This window comes from Pleurodeles waltl, chromosome 10, assembly GCF_031143425.1.
Source record: "Pleurodeles waltl isolate 20211129_DDA chromosome 10, aPleWal1.hap1.20221129, whole genome shotgun sequence".
NCBI lineage: Eukaryota > Metazoa > Chordata > Amphibia > Caudata > Salamandridae > Pleurodeles > Pleurodeles waltl.
The window spans coordinates 1,008,150-1,030,711 of record NC_090449.1 but is presented as its reverse complement, the minus strand read 5'-3'; positions in this window follow the sequence as shown (position 1 = coordinate 1,030,711).

Sequence of the window (22,562 nt, the reverse complement as noted above, 5' to 3'; positions counted from 1 at the left end):
CTGAATAATTAAAAGTATCTAATTATTTCCTTGATCTAAAGTGTAAAAGAGAATCCTTTGTCTATCCAGTGATACACTAATGGAGTCACAAGCACAACTGAAACTGTTGATTACTACCTCAGGGGAGTAGAATTTAATAAAATATCTACTTGTCCATAGGACAGGTTGCTTCTTAAATCTACCTGTCCTGTAAAAAAAAAACCTTTGTGCCCCTTTTGGTGCCATGTGGTGCAGCGACAAATTATGGCAGCACTCTCATTATGTAACAGCCTCCCTGATTATGCCAGGGCTAATACTGTAGTAGGGCTTAAATACTAGTAGTTTCAAGCCCTTTGATAGCAATTTCCTTTTTTGCCACCTTTCTGTAGGTCTACATACTGGGGCTGGCGGAAGCAGTAAATAATAGTTTGCATTATTTTAAGGATTTTCACCAGCTCTTCTCTAATCTTTTTCCACACTAAGAGACGTTGAAAGTTTACTCCTGACAAGAGCAGAAGTAGAAGTTCTTCCAGGGTTGGGAAAAAAGTGGTTGGAGGGAACATGGACTCTCAATAGATTTTCGCACGAGCAAATCTACACATGCACATTTGCCCATGCTAAAATACAGCTCACAAACATTTTCTAGGAGTAGGATTTTCTGGTCTACTTCTGTGAGTTCTTGTGACTTCATGAAAGCCACTAATGCAAAGATATAAACCAGGGGTGCCCTTTTGTGATTTTTTTTAAAGAATCGGGCCCCTAATTTTGTCTGGCGTTATTTTGTTTTTATTAAAATTCTATTTCTCTCTCTATCCATCCATTGGCTGGCTTTACAGTGAGTGATCGCATTCTGCTCTTCCACTAGGAGCATATTAGCACAAAAAGTTGTTTTGTTCAGTGCCAGGAACTACTGTGGCAAAATGTGCTTGTTGAGACAAAAAAACGTTTTTTGCCTTTTGGCAATGGTTGTTACAATCCTGAGGGCCTGGCAGCTCCCACAACAATAAAGTGTTACAAAAGCCAAGTCAAAACAAGACACACAGTGACAAAACCATAAGACTAACAACCAAAGTTGGATCACTTGGCTTTGCTAGTGCTTGTTTATTTTCATGTTTCCCATAATATTGTTGAACATGGTTACACTGATTTTCCATTAAGAATATTTTTTTCAAATCTAGCATGCATCACGTATTTTACCAAATGATGCTTCAAAGAAATAGTACCTAAAATTTCACAGTAGCGAAGCATGTTTTTCCTACTTACATATTTTTTTCTGAACATTTTATTTTGAAAGCAAATAATCAACAATCATGCTTTCAAGCTTCTGCATCTAATCAGAGAGCATTCTGGGAGCATTATATGTAGCCTCATACTGTTAAATGTTTCAAACATATATGTACACTTAGTTTTTTTTACTGGAACCACTGTCAGTAGTGCAATGTGATCTTAAAACGCTCACCCTAGTGATGAAGGCTTTCTTTATTGCACATCAATACAAGGTTGCACAGCATTAACAAGTTCACACACACATTACCATATTACCTCAACTGCACACAGTACCCCCTTCCCTGTGAACTGGCAGCCCAAGGGTTTGTGCTTCAGGGGGTTGGCCCTACTTGTCCCAAAGACAAAATAAACTTGAAAACGTTTTTTCCATCACCCCAAAAAATACGGCCTGGGCGTTGGGCTATAGGAATTCCCCACCCCTGCTACCTGCATGAAGGCATTCAACAAAGCCCGGAGAAGAAATCTGCCAAATCTACAATCATCACAGATTTTAATGAACTATAGAAATAGCACTTCGGCTCTATGCTGTGAGGTCTCCAGAGGTCAGTTCAGTTCACAGATGGTGAAACAGCTTCTTGTTGGAAATACCCAATAGATTATCTGTGACATAAATATCTTCCTATTGTGACTCACATTAAGTACACTTAAAAGTTTACAAAGTTATGGACAAACTGCAGATGCAGGGTCTGTACCACAAATTTCATGCATGTACTTGGGTCCTGGAGACACTGAACCTGGTGATCCTTCAATTGATCTGACAAGTGAACTGACCCCATTGTACAACACGTCAGTGGGCGCCACAGCATATTCATACTCAATATTCAAATTTAAGTGCACAGCAAATCCAGGAGAATTCAACCAAATGTTAAGAAAAGCATCAGAATTGAGTGCTTAAAGGATCTGGTCAACGGTTATGCTGTAGACATAGAAAGCACACACACAAATGCAATATTCTCTTTGGCAGAAACGTTTCGTATTTTGGGTCTAAAACACAGTGTGAGATTACAACCAGAATGCTGCAAAAACAACCTTATGTGTAGTGTTTAATAGGCAGGTATTGGCAGATGATGACAAAACATTGCCCTGTGAGTACTGAGAGGCACAAGAGGCTTGATCCAGAAGCCGTATTGGGGCATCAATGTCCCTGAGTTTTTGGACAATGTTCAAACTGCAATAAAAGCTACTTTATCGAAAACAAACTTTTAGAAAATTCTGCCAGTGGTTAAACACAATCCCAGACCAATTATCCGTGGCTTTATTATTGCTCGTAAAACAGATACACATAGATAGCCCACGAGTTTCAACAAATAAACTCTATAGAAGGAATACTACCTACTTTTAAAAATGATAATATTCTTCCCCTAATAATGGAAAAACATGACATTTGTAGATAACATAACAAGCGTAGATGGTGATAGCTCACAGACAAAACCTTCATGCAATGTTCACACTGTTGCTATCTATGCATCTGCTACACAGTGAAGAATTTGCTCTACAAGGTAAGAACAGCCTTTCAACAACTTTCAACACATCCAACCTATTGTTTACAAATCACAGAAACGCCCAACAGCAAACAGCTTTAGTGCCACAAATATATCCGGACACCACAAAGTACTTCTAATGATGCTGCTGAGAAACCCACGGATTCTTACAGGCAGATTTAAAAACTACAGCTCCAGAAAACTATAGGCTACATATTGGTATTTTCTGTCACATAATTCATAAAACTATAATTTCGAAGATGTCGTTTGCATACTAAGGGAATTCCGACAGAGATGAAGATGGTGCCAGGCACATGACTGTGACCTTCATGTCCACTGTGGAGGAAGAGCCCCACTCCTGTCCCAATTTAAAGGATCTGACTTGAGACCGCTAAAAGATCCCCTCAGGCCCCGGGACCCAACTTGATACCTTTGGTAGACACTCTAGAACATGGCCTGGGAATAGGCTTCCTAGACCGCCTGGCCCTAAGGACTCTGTCAATGTGCCAACATGAGACAGAAATCCAGATGAGCAGCTGTTGTGTGAGATGCGTTCACGTAACAATCTGTTATATCAAGTATCACAGGGATAATAACCCTCTTTACCATTAGAAAGGCACACTCAAGAACACTAGGAAACAATGGATGCATGTTAAAGATGCATGTTTAAAATTAAAATCATATCCGAGTGCCCACAATATGGGTTTCACTATTATAAAGACTAAGGGGGTCATTCTGACCTCAGCGGTAAAAGGCTCTTACGGCCGGTCAGAAGTCCGCCATTCTACTGCCGCAGCAAACCGCCACGGTCATTCTGACCCACAACTGCCAAACCGCCAAAAACCCGACATCCACGGAAGGCCGCCTCATCAGCGGTCAGCGATAAACTGGAGATGACCAAACCTCCACCGTCACGCCAACACAAACATGCCCATGCCATTATGACCCACGAATCCACGCGGCGGTCTTTCAACCGCGGTATTCCATTGGCGGTACACACCGCCGCGGTCAAAATACACACACCTTTACAAAACACAGCCACATTGGACAATTCGAAATACACACACCTGATACACATACACACACCACTCCCACACATCCAATCAACTATAAAACACACACCCACATCACCCACAAACCCCCACTACTAGAAATTCGGAGAGAAGGCGAGAGAGAGAGAGAGAGCACAGCTATCGAAAACCCCAACACACAGAGGAACACAACATCATCACCCACACTACATCCACGCACAAAACACCACACACCACCACACACACCACACTCATCACCACAAACACCACCCCACACCACCCCATGGCACCCCAAAGACACCCCAGGTTCTCGGACCAAGAACTCAGGGTCATGGTGGAGGAAATAATTAGGGTAGAGCCCCAGCTATTCGGCACACAGGTGCAGCACACCACAATAGCCAGGAAGGCGGAGCTATGGCAAAGGATCGTCGACAGGGTCAACGCTGTGGGACAGCATCCCAGAAACCGGGAAGACATCCGAAAGCGCTGGAACGACCCACGGGGGAAGGTGCGGTCGATGGTGTCAAGACACAACATCGCTGTGCAGAAGACTGGCGGCGGACCCCCACCCACTCCACCCGAATTCACAGCATGGGAGCAAGAGGTCTTGAACATCCTGCATCCTGAGGGCCTCGCTGGAGTAGGCGGAGGAATGGACTCTGGTAAGTCTAATCCCAACTACTTCACCCCCCCAACCACCAGCATGCCAACCCACACCCCCACCCTCACCCCCAACCCCCCAGCACACATCCTCCCTGCCAATGTCTCACCAGCACAACCCACCCAACACAACACCAATCCCTGAATGCCAACACAAACCATGGACACCCATCACCCAAGCATGACCACTGCACATACCCATCCCCCCCACAAACCACCCTCACAACTCCTCCCACAAGGGAATGCCAGCACTGGGGGACAAGGGCACCCACAAATCGCACGCCATGGCACACACAGAAGCAATAACCATACTCTTTTACCCCTGCAGGGCCCGAACGCCAACACACCGGCCAGGAGGGTCCAGATTTGTCCATCCCTCCCCCAGAACAGGCCCCCAGTGATGACAGCAGCTCTGTCGACCTAGAACCTGATGACCAGCCCGGACCATCGGGGACCTCTGGACAGTCGGTTCCCCACACACAGACACAGGCCACAGCAGACCCAACCCCCTCTGGGAATACCAGCACAGCTCCCACCCAGCGGGCCCATGCCTGTCTCCAGGACGCGTCAATCAGCGGTGTGTCCGCCACTACAGGGCACCCAGGCTGACCCACCACCCCAAAAACAACAGGGACCTGGGGGCAGTGGTAGTGGGCACACCGTCCAGGGGACAGAGGCCCAGGGAAACAGGGGAACTGGGAGGGCTGCTGTGCGAGAGGGGGTTGACCGGCCCAGGGAACCCACTCTCCAAGAGGCCCTCACCACCATCATGGGAGCATACCACCACTCCCAGGAGACGATGGCGACTGTACTGGCCAGGTTCCAGGAGATCAAGGCACAGTGGAGGAACGGTACATGGGGTTCAGAGACGAACTCAGGAACATCGGTACCGCAATGGGGACCATCGTCCTGGCCCTCAACCAGATAGTCACCACATTGCGGGACCATGTGGCACCCCAAAGGGCCCCTGTCACCAGCCCGGACGACGAACAGCCTACCACCTCCGCCGGGCTCGTGGACAGGAGGCCCCCACACAACGACAGGCCACCAGAACCCCACCTCCTGCTGAAGATCAACCACCCCGCAAGCGGAACCTGAGATAACACAAGAAGACAGAGTAGGATGCCAAGACCCCCGCCAGCATAAGATACCCCCTGATGTCATCCCACTGTCCCACATTGTCACCCTGTCCAACCTTGAACTGCCCCTGCTACATCCTTCCACAGGCATATGGGCAATGCACCTGTGCTACTGAGAACTGGACTCTGCCATGGACATTACTCCACCCCCACCCATCACCGTTTTACTATCATGGACCTATACGCAGCACTTAAAATAAATCACCAATTGCACTTCAAATGTCAGGAGTCTGCTTGTATTCTTTACAAATGTATTACACATAACGGTGCAATAATGTTCATTTACATTGTGATGACAACATACCAGTGTCAATAAGCATTAGTCCATGGGCAAACAAAGCAGAAGTCACGCTGTGGGTCATATAGCTCTGAAAAGGGAAGGGAAAGTCAAAAATCAGTTAAAAGGAACTGGGGGGAAACACAGAAAGTAGAGATGCAGGAGGCCAGAAGTAAATGTAAAATGGCGTGGGTGATTCTTACCTGTGTGCTACTGAAAATACTGTTGTATAACTGTGTCCCTGTTGTCCGTGTCGTCCCCGTCGTCTTCCTCCTCTTCACTCTCCACAGCTGCTACAACACCACCATCTGGACCATCCTCCTGCAGGAAAGGCACCTGGCGTCGCAATGCAAGATTGTGAAGCAAACAGCAGGCCACGATGATATGACACACCTTCTTTGGTGAGTACATTAGGGATCCACCTGTCATATGCAGGCACCTAAACCTGGCCTTCAGGACCCCGAAGGTCCGTTCTATAATCCTCCTAGTTCGCCCATGTGCCTCATTGTACCGTTCCTCTGCCCTGGTCCGGGGATTCCTCACTGGGGTCAATAGCCAAGGCAGGTTGGGGTAACCAGAGTCACCTATTAGCCACACACGGTGTCTCTGTAGCTGTTCCATCACATAAGGGATGCTGCTATTTCGCATGACATACGCGTCATGCACTGACCCCGGGAACTTGGCATTTAGATGGGAGATGTACTGGTCAGCCAAACAGACCACCTGGACATTCATCGAATGGTAATTTTTTCTATTTCTGTACCCCTGCTCATTGTCTTTTGGGGGTACTAAAGTCACATGGGTCCCATCAATGGCACCAATGATGTTGGGGATATGTCCAAGGGCATAGAAATCACCCTTCACAGTGGCCAAATCACCCTCCTCAGGGAAAACAATGTATCTCCGCATGTATTTCATCAGGGCAGACAACACTCTGGACAAAACCTTAGAAAACATAGGCTGAGACATCCCTGATGACATGGCCACTGTTGTCTGAAAAGACCCACTTGCCAAAAAATGGAGTACTGACAGAACCTGCACCAGAGGGGGAATCCCTGTGGGTTGGCGGATGGGGGACATCAGGTCTGGCTCCAGCTGGGCACACAGTTCATGTATAGTGGCTCGGTCAAGTCGGTATCGAAGTATAATATGTTGTTATTCCATTGTCGACAGGTTCACCAGCGGTCGGTACACGGGAGGATTCATCCTTCTCCTCGCAAGTCCCAGCGGACGGTGCCTAGGAAGGACAACATGGAGCACAGAGTCAAGCAACCCACAGGTTCGTTCACCCAGCTTGCACAGTACACGAATTGCTATGCATTGAAAGTCTTGTATGAGTGGCAATGCAGGGCCTAGGCCTGTGTGACGCAGTAGCAATTAAGCCATGTGGGCCCTTGTAATGGCGGCTGCCTGACCTGAGAAGTGTGACAGTGGGATGTGAGGTCAACGCGCTGGCGTGGCACACCGTGGCGGTAGGCGGTCGAAGACCGCTGTGCGAAGGCGCATTGGTTAACATTCCACCCTATGGGTCTCAGGAGCCAATGACGATGTGCGCCGGCGGTCGCGGTACGCACCGCCGCGGTACGCACCGCCGCGGGCGTGACCGCCATTTTCTATCTGCTTAATCACTCGAGACCTGATCATCCACAGGAGAGGACCTATACTGCAAGTGCTGCTGTGACCTCGGTCTGGAAGAGACAATGGCTGCTGCGACTGGGGAAAGGGCCCCTGCCTTCACTTCTGAAGAGTTGGAGAAACTTGTGGATGGGGTCCTGCCCCAGTATGCGCTACTCTACGGTCCTCCAGACCAACAGGTAAGTACACTGGGTGCACGTTGAATGGGCTATGCCTGGGTTGTGTATGGTGGATGTAAGATGGTGGGGTGGGGAGCGAATGAGGAGTGCAAGGCACGACAGATGAGAGCATGTGCCACATGGCAGGGTTGGGGAGGGGGGGCAATCACATCTAACATGCAGAAAAATGTTGAAATTTCCTTTCCCACCCTGTACATGTCAAATAGGTCAGCGCCCATCAGAAAGTCGACATTTGGCGTGCCATCGCCAAGGAAGTCCGGGACCTGGGGGTCCACAACAGACGGGGCACCCATTGCCGAAAGAGGTGGGAGGACATCCGCCGCGGGACCAGGAAGACCGCCGAGTCACTGCTGGGGATGGCCTCCCAACGTAAGAGGGGTGCCAGTCGTACCTTGACCCCCCTGATGTCCCGGATCCTGGCGGTGGCCTACCCCGATTTGGATGGGCGCGTGAGGACATCACAGCAGACACAAGGGGGTGAGTACCAGCACATTCTGCTATCTTTACGCGCAGTGGAGGTGCCTGGGTGGGGGAGGAGGGCTGTGGGTGACATTAGGCCAGGGCGCTTTCTGTAGTGTAGTCCCCTCCTTTAGGCATGGCCCTGTGCCCCCGCCCCCCCACCTCTGTAGGGTGCCAAGTACAGCAATCCATGGTCCAGCATCACCCATGTGTGCATTTGTTGTCCATAGACCTGTAGGCCTAGTCACAAATACTGAGTAGTGTACCCCGATTGCGCGGCGTAGTGCTGTAGGCTCCTGTGTCTGTCCTCTCCGACAACGGTGTTGACAATGCATGCACTCAACCTGTCTTTATTTCTCCCCCCACCCTTTTTCTTTATCTTCTTGTGCATGTGTGCATTAGCATCATCAGGCGGAGGAGGATTGGAATCGGAGCACGAGGGAGCTGCAACTCACAAGGCCCCGGTGGGCCATGCTACAGACACCGAGGTCACCAGTGATACGGAGGGCGAGGGGAGCTCCACAACGGGGACCCGTGGTGACACCAGCGACACTGACACATCCTCGGAAGGGAGCTCCCTAGCGGTGGCGGTAACATCCGTGCCCCCCGCCTCAACAGGTACAGCCGCCACCCAGCGCACCAGCTCCGCCCTCCCAGCAGCCCCTCAGCCTTCGCTCCGTGCCCGCTCGCCCAAGAAGGCGGGCATCTCCTTCGCCCCAGGCAACTCAGGCCCTGCCCCAGTTACCCCTGCTGCCCTCAGTGAGGAGGTCATTGACCTCCTACAGAACATCATTGTTGGGCAGTCTACCCTTTTGAATGCCATCCAGGGGGTAGAGAGGGAGGTGCATCAAAGCAATGCATACCTGGAGGGCATTCATTCGGGTCAGGCTGCCCATTAACGATCGTTCAATGCTCTGGCCTCAGCACTGACGGCAGTCATTGTCCCTGTTTCTAGCCTCCCTCTTCTAACTGCCTCCACCGTCTCCCAGTCTCCTGTTCCTCAGCCTATCCCATCCACACCATCAGACCAGCCTGCACACACCTCAACACCCAAGGGCAGCTCATCCAGACATAAGCACCACAGATCCCACAAGCATTCACCCAAGCAACTTCCAGATGCAGCCATGGCAACAGTCACAACCACCTCTGTGTCCCCCTCCTCCTCGTCGCCCTCCCCCCTCCCTGTGACGTCTCCACTCACACCTGCATGCACACCACCATCAGCCAGTACTTCCATCACCTCCACACCCTCCAGTACAGTCCGCACATGTGCAGTCACCACCCCCACTGCCATTTACACGTCCCCTGTGTCCTCTCCCACTGTGTCTGTCACCCCCTCTTCCAAAACACACAAACGCAGGCAGCCACCCACACAACAGCCAACCACCACACGACAGCCTACGTCACAAGCACCTGCACCCATAGACAGCACACCTGACTCTCCTACAACCACATCCTCTCCCTCCACTCCCATACCCACTGCCCCTACCCTTCCCATTGCTCCTAAAAAACTTTTCCTCTCCAAAATTGACCTCTTTGCACCACCTGACCCACCCCCTCCATCTGGTAAGAGCCCGAAGAGCACCTCAGCCACCACCAGCCCTGCATCAAGTATGACCATTGTGCACGGGTTTTGGAGTCCACCCTTTCCCAGCACAGATACATCGGCCAGCAGCAAGGGAACAGCCAGCCCCCCCCCCCTGGAAAGAGAACCCGGAAAACCAAGGGCCGCCGTGAGAAGGCTGACACGGCTGCCCCCAAGGAGCAAAGTCGTGGCCCGTCACCTGCCACAACATCAAGGGCAGGCAAGGGCAAGAGACCCTCATCGAAGGAGGGCAAGGGCAGCAGGGCGGAGAAGTCAGCCAGCAGGGGCACGGACCAGGAGGGCCCCACAAGCCCCATCCCGGGTGTGACGGAGGACACCCACGGGCCCAGGACTCCGTCACAGGAGGGTCCAGCAACTGCACGGTCGGAGGGCGACTAAGCAGGGAGTCCTGGCCAGGTCTGGCTCCCTTGATAGACAAGAAAGGCACCGCTGAACAGGGCCCCGCCGAGAAGAAAGGCACCGCTGAACAGGGCCCCGCCGTGAAGAAAGGCACCGCTGAACAGGGCCCCGCCGAGAAGAAAGGCACCGCTGAACAGGGCCCCACCGTGAAGACAGGCACCGCTGAACAGGGCCCCGCCGAGAAGACAGGCACCGCTGAACAGGGCCCCGCCGTGAAGACAGGCACCGCTGAACAGGGCGCCGCCGAGAAGACAGGCACCGCTGAACAGGGCCCCGCCGAGAAGACAGGCACCGCTGAACAGGGCCCCGCCGAGAAGAAAGGCACCGCTGAACAGGGCCCCGCCGTGAAGACAGGCACCGCTGAACAGGGCCCCGCCGAGAAGACAGGCACCGCTGAACAGGGCCCCGCCGTGAAGACAGGCACCGCTGAACAGGGCCCCGCCGAGAAGAAAGGCACCGCTGAACAGGGCCCCGCCGAGAAGACAGGCACCGCTGAACAGGGCCCCGCCGTGAAGACAGGCACCGCTGAACAGGGCCCCGCCGAGAAGAAAGGCACCGCTGAACAGGGCCCCGCCGTGAAGACAGGCACTGCTGAACAGGGCCCGCCGTGAAGACAGGCACCGCTGAACAGGGCCCCGCCGTGAAGACAGGCACCGCGGAACAGGGCCCCTCCTGTCAAGCACCGCTCCGCTGGGCCCCGCCGTCTCAAGCACCGCTCCGCTGGGCCCTTCCTGTCAAGCACCGCTCCGCTGGGCCCTTCCTGTCAAGCACCACTCCGCTGGGCCCTTCCGTCTGAAGCACCGCTCCGCTGGGCCCCGCCGTCTCAAGCACCGCTCCGCTGGACCCCGCCGTCTCAAGCACCGCTCCGCTGGGCCCTTCCTGTCAAGCACTGCTCCGCTGGGCCCTTCCGTCTCAAGCACCGCTCCGCTGGGCCCTTTCTGTCAAGCACCGCTCCGCTGGGCCCCGCCGTCTCAAGCACCGCTCCGCTGGGCCCTTCCTGTCAAGCACCGCTCCGCTGGGCCCCGCCGTCTCAAGCACCGCTCCGCTGGGCCCTTCCTGTCAAGCACCGCTCCGCTGGGCCCCGCCGTCTCAAGCACCGCTCCGCTGGGCCCTTCCTGTCAAGCACCGCTCCGCTGGGCCCCGCCGTCTCAAGCACCGCTCCGCTGGGCCCTTCCTGTCAAGCACCGCTCCGCTGGGCCCCGCCGTCTCAAGCACCGCTCCGCTGGGCCCCGCCGTCTCAAGCACCGCTCCGCTGGGCCCTTCCTGTCAAGCACCGCTCCGCTGGGCCCCGCCGTCTCAAGCACCGCTCCGCTGGGCCCTTCCTGTCAAGCACCGCTCCGCTGGGCCCTTCCGTCTCAAGCACCGCTCCGCTGGGCCCTTCCTGTCAAGCACCGCTCCGCTGGGCCCCGCCGTCTCAAGCACCGCTCCGCTGGCCCATTGACAGTGCCGGTTCTGTGTCGAGCTAGTGTTCACGCTGCACTCTGGGCACCCTGCCTCCTCCATGACCAGTGGAGTCTGTAATCCACCTGATTGACTGTGGCTTTGCACTCCCCAGGATGGCACAGTGGGCATGGTGGCCCCTTCGTGGTTCTGGCGTCGTGGACTCCTGTGGCTGAGGTGCCCCCCATCTTTCCCCCTGAGGTGCCTGTAGTTTTGTCATCTGATGCCCCAGCAGTGTTCTCTCCAACGGACTCAGGTCTCCTGTGTGGGCTTTGCCCATGTGTTTGGTAGACATTGGCCCACGGACTGTGGATATTTGACACACTGAGCAGGACTTATTGACTATGTACATAACTTTCGCACTGTTCATGATTTTTGCTTTGATATTTCATGACGGTAATTTTCCATGACTTCAATGAACCTAATTTATACATAAATTTAAATTAATATTTAATTGTGTCATTGCATTTTTCAGGGGGGCTTGGGGGGTGTCACTCAGTTGTTGCTCTGCATTGGTATGTTGATAGTTGGGGGGGGGGCGTATGTGTGTGCCCGTAACCTTTCGTCCTCCCCCCTCCCCTGTGTCGTAGGTGCAGTACTCACCGTTGTCTTCTGCGCCGGAGTTCGTACTCGTGGTAGATGAGCAGGTAGACAAGAGCTGGTAGGATGTTTAATTCGGGTTCCATGCTGTCCTCCACCCTCGTGGAGTGTATAGAGGTGAGCGTTTTCCCGTTCGTAGTCTGTTTCCGCCGTGTTTTTATCGGCGGGGCTCCCGCCCCGGAAAAGGTGGCGGATTGGTGAGTTGTGATACTGTGGGCGGTACATTGTCTGCCGCCTGCCTGTTGGCGGTGACCACCGCGCTGTTTGTCTGTCCCGCCGTGGCGGTCGGAGTGTTAAAGTGGCGAGTTGTGTTGGCGGTTCCCGCCAGGGTCAGAATTCCATTTTTTGGACCGCCAGCCTGTTGGCGGTTTTGTCGCCGCTTTAACACCGACCGCCAGGGTTGGAATGACCCCCTAAGTATGGTAGGTGCTGCATTTAGGTGGGTGTGCATACTTAATATTGAAGTCGCAACATCGAGGGTAGTAAATACCAAGGACAAGGTATAGAAACAAATATTGATAGGCAAGTCTAGATTTCCTATAGCTAATTCCACACATATACCAGCACGGCACATATACCTTCACAGTATGCAGATGTGGTGTTAGGAATAGCAGAGCTATACCTGCCTTTATGGCTTACCTTTTGATATTCTGCCCTCGATATTCTTGTACCACAATATTCTTCATGTAAATGTTCAGTAGCACAACCATTTATGAGTAATGTGAACAGTAGAAAATATTGGATCTTAACGACTGTTTAACTTTATATCAATCGCATTCTCACAATGTTGAGCACAAAAAGAAAACGTAATTTGAGTCTCAAAGATGGTTTATACTCTCATACCTGCTTTGAACAATGAAGTCACTGTTCGGTAGAGCAGCATTGTTTGCTATTCTCACCTGCGCTGGGAGGAAGGCTGGTAAGGCCCCTAGAAAGTAAAGGCTGGAAGGGCCAACCCTTAACCTTTAACAAAAGTACGTGACATAATTCTGTGTGGCCCATCTCATGTAGGTCTCCTGGCACAAAGTCTGCTGTAGCTCTCAACCCCCTTCTATAAGAGCATCCGTTGAATGTTTTTTTTTTTTATAAATAATTATCAAAAACAGGTCTGATGCCCTTTCACTTATTTTCATTCTCTGAAATCTTGCTCTTAGAATTATAATAAAAAATTAGAAATTAAATTATCAACTTCCATGAAACTTTGACAACTTTCCTCAAGACTCGATAAGTTATCTGAGAACAGAGATTGCAGCTTCAGATTAAATCCTGTGAATATATTTGAACAGACTTGATTATCATGTTGCAAAGAAAAGCAACTAGAAGCAAATATGCACTCTCAATGTATTATTTTTACTTAAAATGATTAACATATGTAACCTAAACACAGGAAAACCTAGAAGAAAAAATCATGATTGTAACATCCTCAGAATAATAATAAAAGTATATGTGATGAATATACTTGTGTACATGTGCAGCCACCTGCGCAATGATAGCATTGAAGAAGCCAGATGGCTGTATTTTATTGTTTAACTATTGCAACTGGGTAAGAATTGTTCAAAAAAGAAAAAGTAAAAAGATACACGCGGTCCCTTCCCATGTCTGCCGACTACGCTTCCTTTCGTAGTGGACCATGTAAGAGTCCCGTCTCACTTATCTTTTCAAAGATGTGGACGATGGTGACAGTAGTTACCAACCATCAGCAATGAGCTAAAAATCCACCAAACAGACTTAAAAACAGTGAGCTGAAGAATGAAGAAATAAGTACAAAAATAGTCTTAAAGCCCAGTCACAGGGCAGATCGAATGGTTTTAAAGACATAGGTTAAGCTTGGTTGGTTTTTTTAACAGAAGATGTGTGCAATAAGTCAGCAAAACGTGTGGGAAAGTCTGACTGCAGCAGTTATTGAATTTCAGATGCAGACTGGGCTGTTTGCAAGGTACATGTTTCTGCTGCAGAGGTTAAAGACACCTCTTTCTGTGTTAGAATGGCAACAAGCTTGTTTAACCTATTAAAGAGAATATTTACCTTGTCTATCTTTGGGCATGAAACACTTTCAAATCATTTCCTCAGAGGAGGAGACAGTGTAATACCAAAAGATGAATTTGTTTTTGAACAAGGAGGGTAAAGCTGGGGTCATCCCACAGCAATTTTAATTTGTTCTAATTAGATAAGGGCCATTCCTGAGGGGTGTTTGAAAACCGGAAACGAGTAGAGCAGCTGCTGTGAGTAGTTACAGTAACAAGTGGGCTCCAAAAGATCACATGTCCCATACAGAGTGATGGAGTCATGAAGGAGTGAATGTCCAAGTAGGGTGTTACATGCAGACTGATTATGAATGCTGGATTCCTTTTTGTCCAGCAATGGTACTCACACAGAAACTTCCATGACAAAACAAGGTGGGATTGTGTACTTTTAACACAAACCTAAGGATGTATTTTTTTGACGACCATAAAAATGAAAGGCAGTACTTGGCAAGGAGATTGCTCAGTGTAAGAACCACATAAGGTGTGGATTTTCTGCCATATAAAGTGAGATACACTCTATCTGCTCTATGAACAAGGGAGTGTACAAGTCTTTTTTAACCATTATTATCTGTCTCGACTTCAGCTTTTAAAGGTCAAACAATGCACTTTCATTTCTGAGTTGCTGGGGCAATTTGTTGGCCTTCCGAGTTTGTAATGTCTAATTGTATCGTGTTATAGCTAGCATCTCCTTGTTGAACAAGACTTAGATCTTTCTTTATAAGATTAAGGGCAGAAGAATTGTAGTTGGACTCGTGTGTACTCACTTTGAAAGGGTTTGAAAGCCATGATCAGCGTCTGTGTTATAATCTTGTCAGTTTTCATCATTCTTTCTGTAGCTTTTAAATCTGAATATGCCGCTCTTCTTTAATAGTGGCGGATACTAAAGGCGATATGAACCGTTTTTTTTACAGGATGTGCCCCTGGAGAATATCACTTGAATCCTGTCTTTACTAATCTCTACCAGGTGTTTTTTACAGCATATAGACTGGAACAACCTACCAACACTATGGGGGTCATTCTGACCCTGGCGGTCGGTGACCGCCAGGGTCACCGACCACGGGAGCACCGCCAACAGGCTGGCGGTGCTCCGTCGAGCATTCTGACCGCGGCGGTTCAGCCGCGGTCAGAAACGGAAAGTCGGCGGTCTCCCGCCGACTTTCCGCTGCTCGGGAGAATCCTCCATGGCGGCGGAGCGCGCTCCGCCGCCATGGGGATTCTGACACCCCCTACCGCCATCTGAGACCCGCCAGGAACAGGATGGCGGTAGGGGGTGCCGCGGGGCCCCTGGGGGCCCCTGCAGTGCCCATGCCAATGGCATGGGCACTGCAGGGGCCCCCGTAAGAGGGCCCCACAAAGTATTTCAGTGTCTGCAAAGCAGACACTGAAATACGCGACGGGTGCAACTGCACCCGTCGCACCTTCCCACTACGCCGGCTCCATTCGGATCCGGCGTCCTCGTGGGAAGGTAGATTTGCCCTGGGCTGGCGGGCGGCCTTTTGGCGGCCGCCCGCCAGCCCAGGGCAAATCTCAAAATACCCTCAGCAGTCTTGCGACCGCGGAGCGGTATTTTGTCGGGGGAAGACTGGCGGGCAGCCTCCGCCGCCCGCCAGTCTCAGAATCACCCCCTATATGTGGTGACTGTGACGCGGGAAGATATGCGAGATCAGTGTCTGGCCTATTAGCAGCCAACCAGCAGCTCTGGGAAGACTGCTATTGGTACACACCTCAGCGTGTTCCATCTTTAACAAATGGACTCAGAGTATATGTTCCATTTTGTACCATGTCACCCCTCCACTGCCATTTTGAGAACTGTAATCTTTGTGATGGATGATCTCTTCAGGTCTCTAGTAGATGCAAAACCATGCATGTGATCTGCTGGACTTTTGTTTCTAAAACATTATTTCTCTGAGAACTGTGCATTCTCTTAACTGTTTCTGAACCTTTGGTTTGGTTTATCAAAACCTGGTACCACAAATTTGTTTTTCATTTATATTTTCTTTCCAATGTGGCCATAACCTGGTATTTAGACAAACTAATGAATAACAAAATATTGCGTGAACAAAATATTGTGTCAAAAATATTGAGGACAAAATTATTGTGACATTAAGTTTCTATAGGTAAGCAAAGTTTTACTAAATTCCACATATATGTACCTTGGCAATATATGCATGTGGATATTTAAGCACAGTAAATGTATACCTATCTATTGGTACTTACTTTCTTGACATTTTGGTCTGTGGTATTTTTGACACAACATTCTGTCCACACAGCATTTTTGTTTCCAATATTCTGTCAGTGATCCACATTACCTTGCATAGTGACTGAATCATGAAACTGCACACAATAAAGTAACCTATGGGTGATGATTGGGGTTCTGTTTTAGTGTTCCTGGGAAGGATGGGAGGCAGATGGGTCAGACCCATCATCAATATTGAAACAAAGGAGCCTCTTCTGGAAATGTCTGGTACTGTTTATCAGAGGGGCAGGGCAATGCTCCCTATAGAAAGTAGCCTCTTTCTAGCCTTGTCACCCCCACTTTTGGCCTGTTTGTGAGTATATGTCAGGGTGTCTTCACTGTCTCACTGGGATCCTGCTAGCCAGGGCCCAGTGCTCATAGTGAAAACCCTATGTTGTAAGTATGTTTGTTATGTGTCACTGGGATCCTGCTAGCCAGGACCCCAGTGCTCATAAGTTTGTGGCCTATCTGTGTTCCCTGTGTGGTGCCTAACTGTCTCACTGAGGCTCTGCTAACCAGAACCTCAGTGGTTATGCTCTCTCTGCTTTACAAATTTGTCACTAACAGGCTAGTGACTAAATTTACCAATTCACATTGGCATACTGGTACACCCATATAATTCCCTAGTATATGGTACGGAGGTACCCAGGGTATTGGGGTTCCAAGAGATCCCTATGGGCTGCAGCATTTCTTTTGCCACCCATAGGGAGCTCTGACAATTCTTACACAGGCCTGCCACTGCAGCCTGAGTGAAATAACGTCCACGTTATTTCACAGCCATTTACCACTGCACTTAAGTAACTTATAAGTCACCTATATGTCCAACCTTCACCTGGTGAAGGTTGGGTGCAAAGTTATTTAGTGTGTGGGCACCCTGGCACTAGCCAAGGTGCCCCCACATCGTTCAGGGCAAATTCCCTGGACTTTGTGAGTGCGGGGACACCATTACACGCGTGCACTGTACACAGGTCACTACCTATGTACAGCGTCACAATGGTAACTCCGTACATGGCCATGTAACATGTCTAAGATCATGGAATTGTCCCCCCAATGCCATTCTGGCATTGGGGGGACAATTCCATGATCCCCCGGGTCTCTAGCACTGAACCCGGGTACTGCCAAACTGCCTTTCCGGGGTCTCCACTACAGCTGCTGCTTCTGCCAACCCCTCAGACAGGTTTCTGCCCTCCTGGGGTCCAGGCAGCCCTGGCCCAGGAAGGCAGAACAAAGGACTTCCTCTGAGAGAGGGTGTAACACCCTCTCCCTTTGGAAATAGGTGTGAAGGCTGGGGAGGAGTAGCCTCCCCCAGCCTCTGGAAATGCTTTGATGGGAACAGATGGTGCCCATCTCTGCATAAGTCAGTCTACACCGGTTCAGGGATCCCCCAGCCCTGCTCTGGCACGAAACTGGACAAAGGAAAGGGGAGTGACTACTCCCCTGACCTGCACCTCCCAGGGGAGGTGCCCAGAGCTCCTCCAGTGTGTCCCAGACCTCTGCCATCTTGGAAACAGAGGTGTTTGTGGCACACTGGACTGCTCTGAGTGGCCAGTGCCAGCAGGTGACGTCAGACACTACTTCTGATAGGCTCTTACCTCTCTTGGTAGCCAATCCTCCTTCCTAGGTAGCCAAACCTCCTTTTCTTGCTAGTTAGGGTTTCTGGTTTGGGGATCTCACCAAATAACGAATGCAAGAGCTCACCAGAGTTCCTCTGCATCTCCCTCTTTACCTTCTGACAAAGGATTGACCGCTGACTGCTCAGGACGCCTGCAAAACTGCAACAAAGTAGCAAGACTACTACTAGCAACCTTGTATCGCTTCATCCTGCCGGCTTTCTCGACTGTTTCCAGGTGGTGCATGCTCTGGGGGTAGCCTGCCTCCTCTCTGCACCAGGAGCTCTGAAGTAATCTCCAGTGGGTCGACGGAATCTTCCCCCTGCAACCGCAGGCACGAAAAGACTGCATCACTGGTCCTCTGGGTCCCCTCTCAGCACGACGAGCGTAGTCCCTGGAACTCAGCAACTCTGTCCAAGTGACTCCCACAATCCAGTGACTCTTCATTCCAAGTTTGGTGGAGGCAAGTCCTTGCCTTCCCACGCTAGACTGCATTGCTGGGTACCGCGTGATTTGCAGCTGCTCCGGCTCCTGTGCACTCTTCCAGGATTTCCTTCGTGCACAGCCAAGCCTGGGTCCCCGACACTCTAACCTGCAGTGCACAACCTTCTGAGTTGTCCTCCGGCGTCGTGGGACTCCCTTTTGTGACTTCGCGTGGACTCCGGTTCACTCTTCTTCCAAGTGCCTGTTCAGGTACTTCTGTGGGTGCTGCCTGCTTCTGTGAGGGCTCCCTGACTTGCTGGGCCCCCTCTGTCTCCTCATCCAAGTGGCGACATCCTGGTGCCTCCTGGACCACAGCAGCATCCAAAAACCCTAACCGCGACCCTTGCAGCTAGCAAGGCTTGTTTACCGTCTTTCTGTGTGGGAACACCTCTGCAAGCTTCTTCACGACGTGGGACATCCATCCTCCAAAGGAGAAGTTCCTAGTCTTCTTTGTTCTTGCAGAACACCAAGCTTTTGCCAACAGGTGGCAGCTTCCTTGCACCCTCCGCTGGCATTTCTTGGGCTCCTGCCCACTCTCAACACTGTTGCGACTCTTGGACTTGGTCCCCTTGTCTTACAGGTACTCAGGTCCGGAAATCCACTGTTGTTGCATTGCTGGTGTTTGTTCTTTCTGCAGAATCCCCCTATCACAACTTCTGTGCTCTCTGGGGGTTGTAGGTGCACTTTACACCTACCTTTCAGGGTCTTGAGGTGGGCTATTTTTCTAACCCTACCTGTTTTCTTACAGTCCCAGCGACCCTCTACAAGATTACATAGGTTGGGGGCCCATTTGTGGTTCGCATTCCACTTTTGGAGTATATGGTTTGTGTTGCCCCATACCTATGTGCTTCTATTGCAATCTACTGTAACTTTACATTGCTTGCATTACTTCCTTTTGCTATAACTGCATATTTTTGGTTTGTGTACATATATCTTGTGTATATTTGGCATCCTCATACTGAGGGTACTCACTGAGATACTTTGGCATATTGTCATAAAAATAAAGTACCTTTATTTTTAGTATATCTGTGTATTGTGTTTTCTTATGATATTGTGCATATGACACCAGTGGTATAGTAGGAGCTTTACACGCCTCCTAGTTCAGCCTAAGCTGCTCTGCTATAGCTACCTTTTATCAGCCTAAGCTGCTGGAAACACCTCTTCTACACTAATAAGGGATAACTGGACCTGGCACAAGGTGTAAGTACCTCTGGTACCCACTACAAGCCAGGCCAGCCTCCTACACTCCCTCTTTGTATAGTTATACATTGCTCAAGGGCTGTTTGACTTGTTAATGTAACAGTGTCCATAATGAAGAAAACAAAATAGCTCCTGGTGATTTTCTGCACTTAAAATAAGAATCTTCATTACTTAAAGACGCGTAAGATTGCAATTTGGACATCAATTATTTAATAGCATTCACGTCCCATGAAATTGTAAAGGGGCCAGGAATTATTTTGTTATTTAGAGATATTAAAAATATAGATGATTGGAATAACTTCTGGTGGGCCCATGATCTGATAAGGAACCGTTTTCCGAACAACGGAGGACAGCACGGGATCGGCAGTGATGCTCAAACATGGAGATCCGGACATGCTCTGCGAGAAGAAGAATGCGACTGCAGGTCCTGAGTCTCAGGGAACTGCACTGTTTCTATCAGGAATGTAGTTCCATGCACACGAAGAAAACTTATAATCAGCATCGTGATTCATGCTAAATGAACAAACCTCCAGTGCCAATCCACACAGGTGGAAAAAATGTAACTTATGAAACCAGCAGAATGCTAAAGCTCACTGTAAAGCTGACTCACTGGAAAAGGGAATAATATTTGTCTTTTTCTAAAATCGGTATCAGAGTCATTCTGGCATGGCACAATTCTTGTAGAAGTATAATTTCAATCAACAAAGGTTGCGTTGGATGCACACAACAAAGTACAGCAGAGGTTGCACCGGCTGGATGTGCAGCATCGGGTCGCGTACAGCAATTGGTACTTGGTGTAAAGATGGAGGCACCGCAGGGTCCTCTATGCCCAGAATGTTGCTTAGAGTTTCAGGGTGGCTGTTCCCTTCTTGGGGCCTCTTCCGGAGCACAGAGAAGACGGGCTCTCATTAACAAAATCAATCACATAATGCTTTTTGATATGATGGACCAACACTTTCCATTTTTTCTTTGCTTCAGGCAAGTGTGCCAAAAGTAATGTTCAAGTGCCTTTACCTACAAGAACTGGAACAGGCTGTCAGTTGGACAGCGATATTTGACTTGTTTGTCATGGATTTTTCTTCTGAAGTATTTCTCTTACTTTGGGGAGCCACCCATCAGCAGCTTTACAAATCTTATCTTGTTTGATGGCAGAGTCATGGGTCTTCATGTTAGACAATTTGGTTCTAGTTTCCTAAACAGTCTGCAACAAAGTGAATAGTGTTAAATAGTCAGGAGTATTTCACTCTGCCGCCTTCCTTGGACATCAAGGTACGGCATCTACATGGATACTTCAAAGAGTAATTCGTATTAGGTGTGACAACGTAATGCTCCTCTAGGCAAGTTGTTTATTGCTCTCTGAACTCCATACAAGCTATGCAACCAACTTGTTCAAGGTTCCCGCTAGTGCCTCGACGTTCGATTCCAGGTGGAAGACGTGCGTATATAGCAGTCGCACTCCCTCAGCAGACGTAGCATCCATGAATGCCTTAGCGGTGAACACAGAACAACTGTCTGAATGAAAGGTATGAGAAAGGCTCCTACCCCTGCCAGGCATTCCAAGTCTTCTTCTAATGCTTCAGTAGTGGTAGTCTTTAATCGCCAAACCCGAAGGAACGTGGCGCAGGAGTTGAGCAGAACATACATACATATATATATATATATATATATATATATATATATATATATATAGATACTTATTGACACTCTGGATTGGCTGAATATGGTTAAGGAAAATGACCTCTAAGTGCTTATCATCAGAGATACTAAGGGGAATGTTTGCTGGTCTTGCAGGAGTAGAGTGTTTTATCCGTTACCAAATATTGCATTACTGCACATACGTTTTGTGAACTTTCGCAAATGTGACCACCAGTATAGTTAGTTGCTGTAGCAGTGCTACTGTAATACTGATTTCAGAATGACCTGAGGCTATCACCTTATGAGCCGCCTTAATTAAATCCAACCTAGCTTGCTCATTAGAACTAGGTTCATCTCCTATTCCAGTTATAAAAACCATGGAAACATTGTCTTTGCTGCAGGTGTAGGAATATATAGAGGGGAACCATCAGACGTTTTTTCACCTTTCAATGTTGCTTGTATTGCTAACAGGACAGATGCAATGATCTCAGTTTGCAATCCAGTTACAGCAGCCACCTTAAAGGTTTGTAATGCTAGTTCTGAAGCCATATCTGTTGCACTGATCCCTTTAGCATGAACTCCTTCACTTTTACGATGAATGAACCAAAGAAAGTTATCCTGTAGGACAGCTAACTTTCCCCAGAGTTGTTTACTTTTTATTGACTTCCCTTTTGAATCTCTGAATCCATTTAAGAGCCAGTGTGGTAAAACTACCTTGTATTTTTGGACATTGAATGAGAATCCAAACGGATGGATCAGACTTCTGTATAATAAGCAACAGGGTATTTCATTGAGCTGTGCAATGGAATCACCCACACCTTGAGGGAGTGAGGGAAAGAGGGAGGAAGGGAGAAGGCTGGAGAGACAGAAGGAGAAAGAGAAGGCGAGTGTGTGTGAGAGTGTGTGTGTGTGTGTGTGCCACCTTCACCATCTACAAAAATTCCCTGCATTGCAGCACAAGCTAGGAATATGTCTGCTTAATGTGAACCGCAGGCTGTGCAGAGCAGTCTGTGTAGAATACGCACTTGTACTTATGTAATAGTAAAACATTCAGAGTACGTGGAATCTTTTGGGTGTATTCCAAAAATTCTTCAGTGTGAAGGATCATATTCACATTTTACATAAATAGTGTCATTACTAGATTTAGTTGCTGCTTCTACAGTAGATATGCGAGAAGCTATAATGAGTTGTTTCCCCTGCAC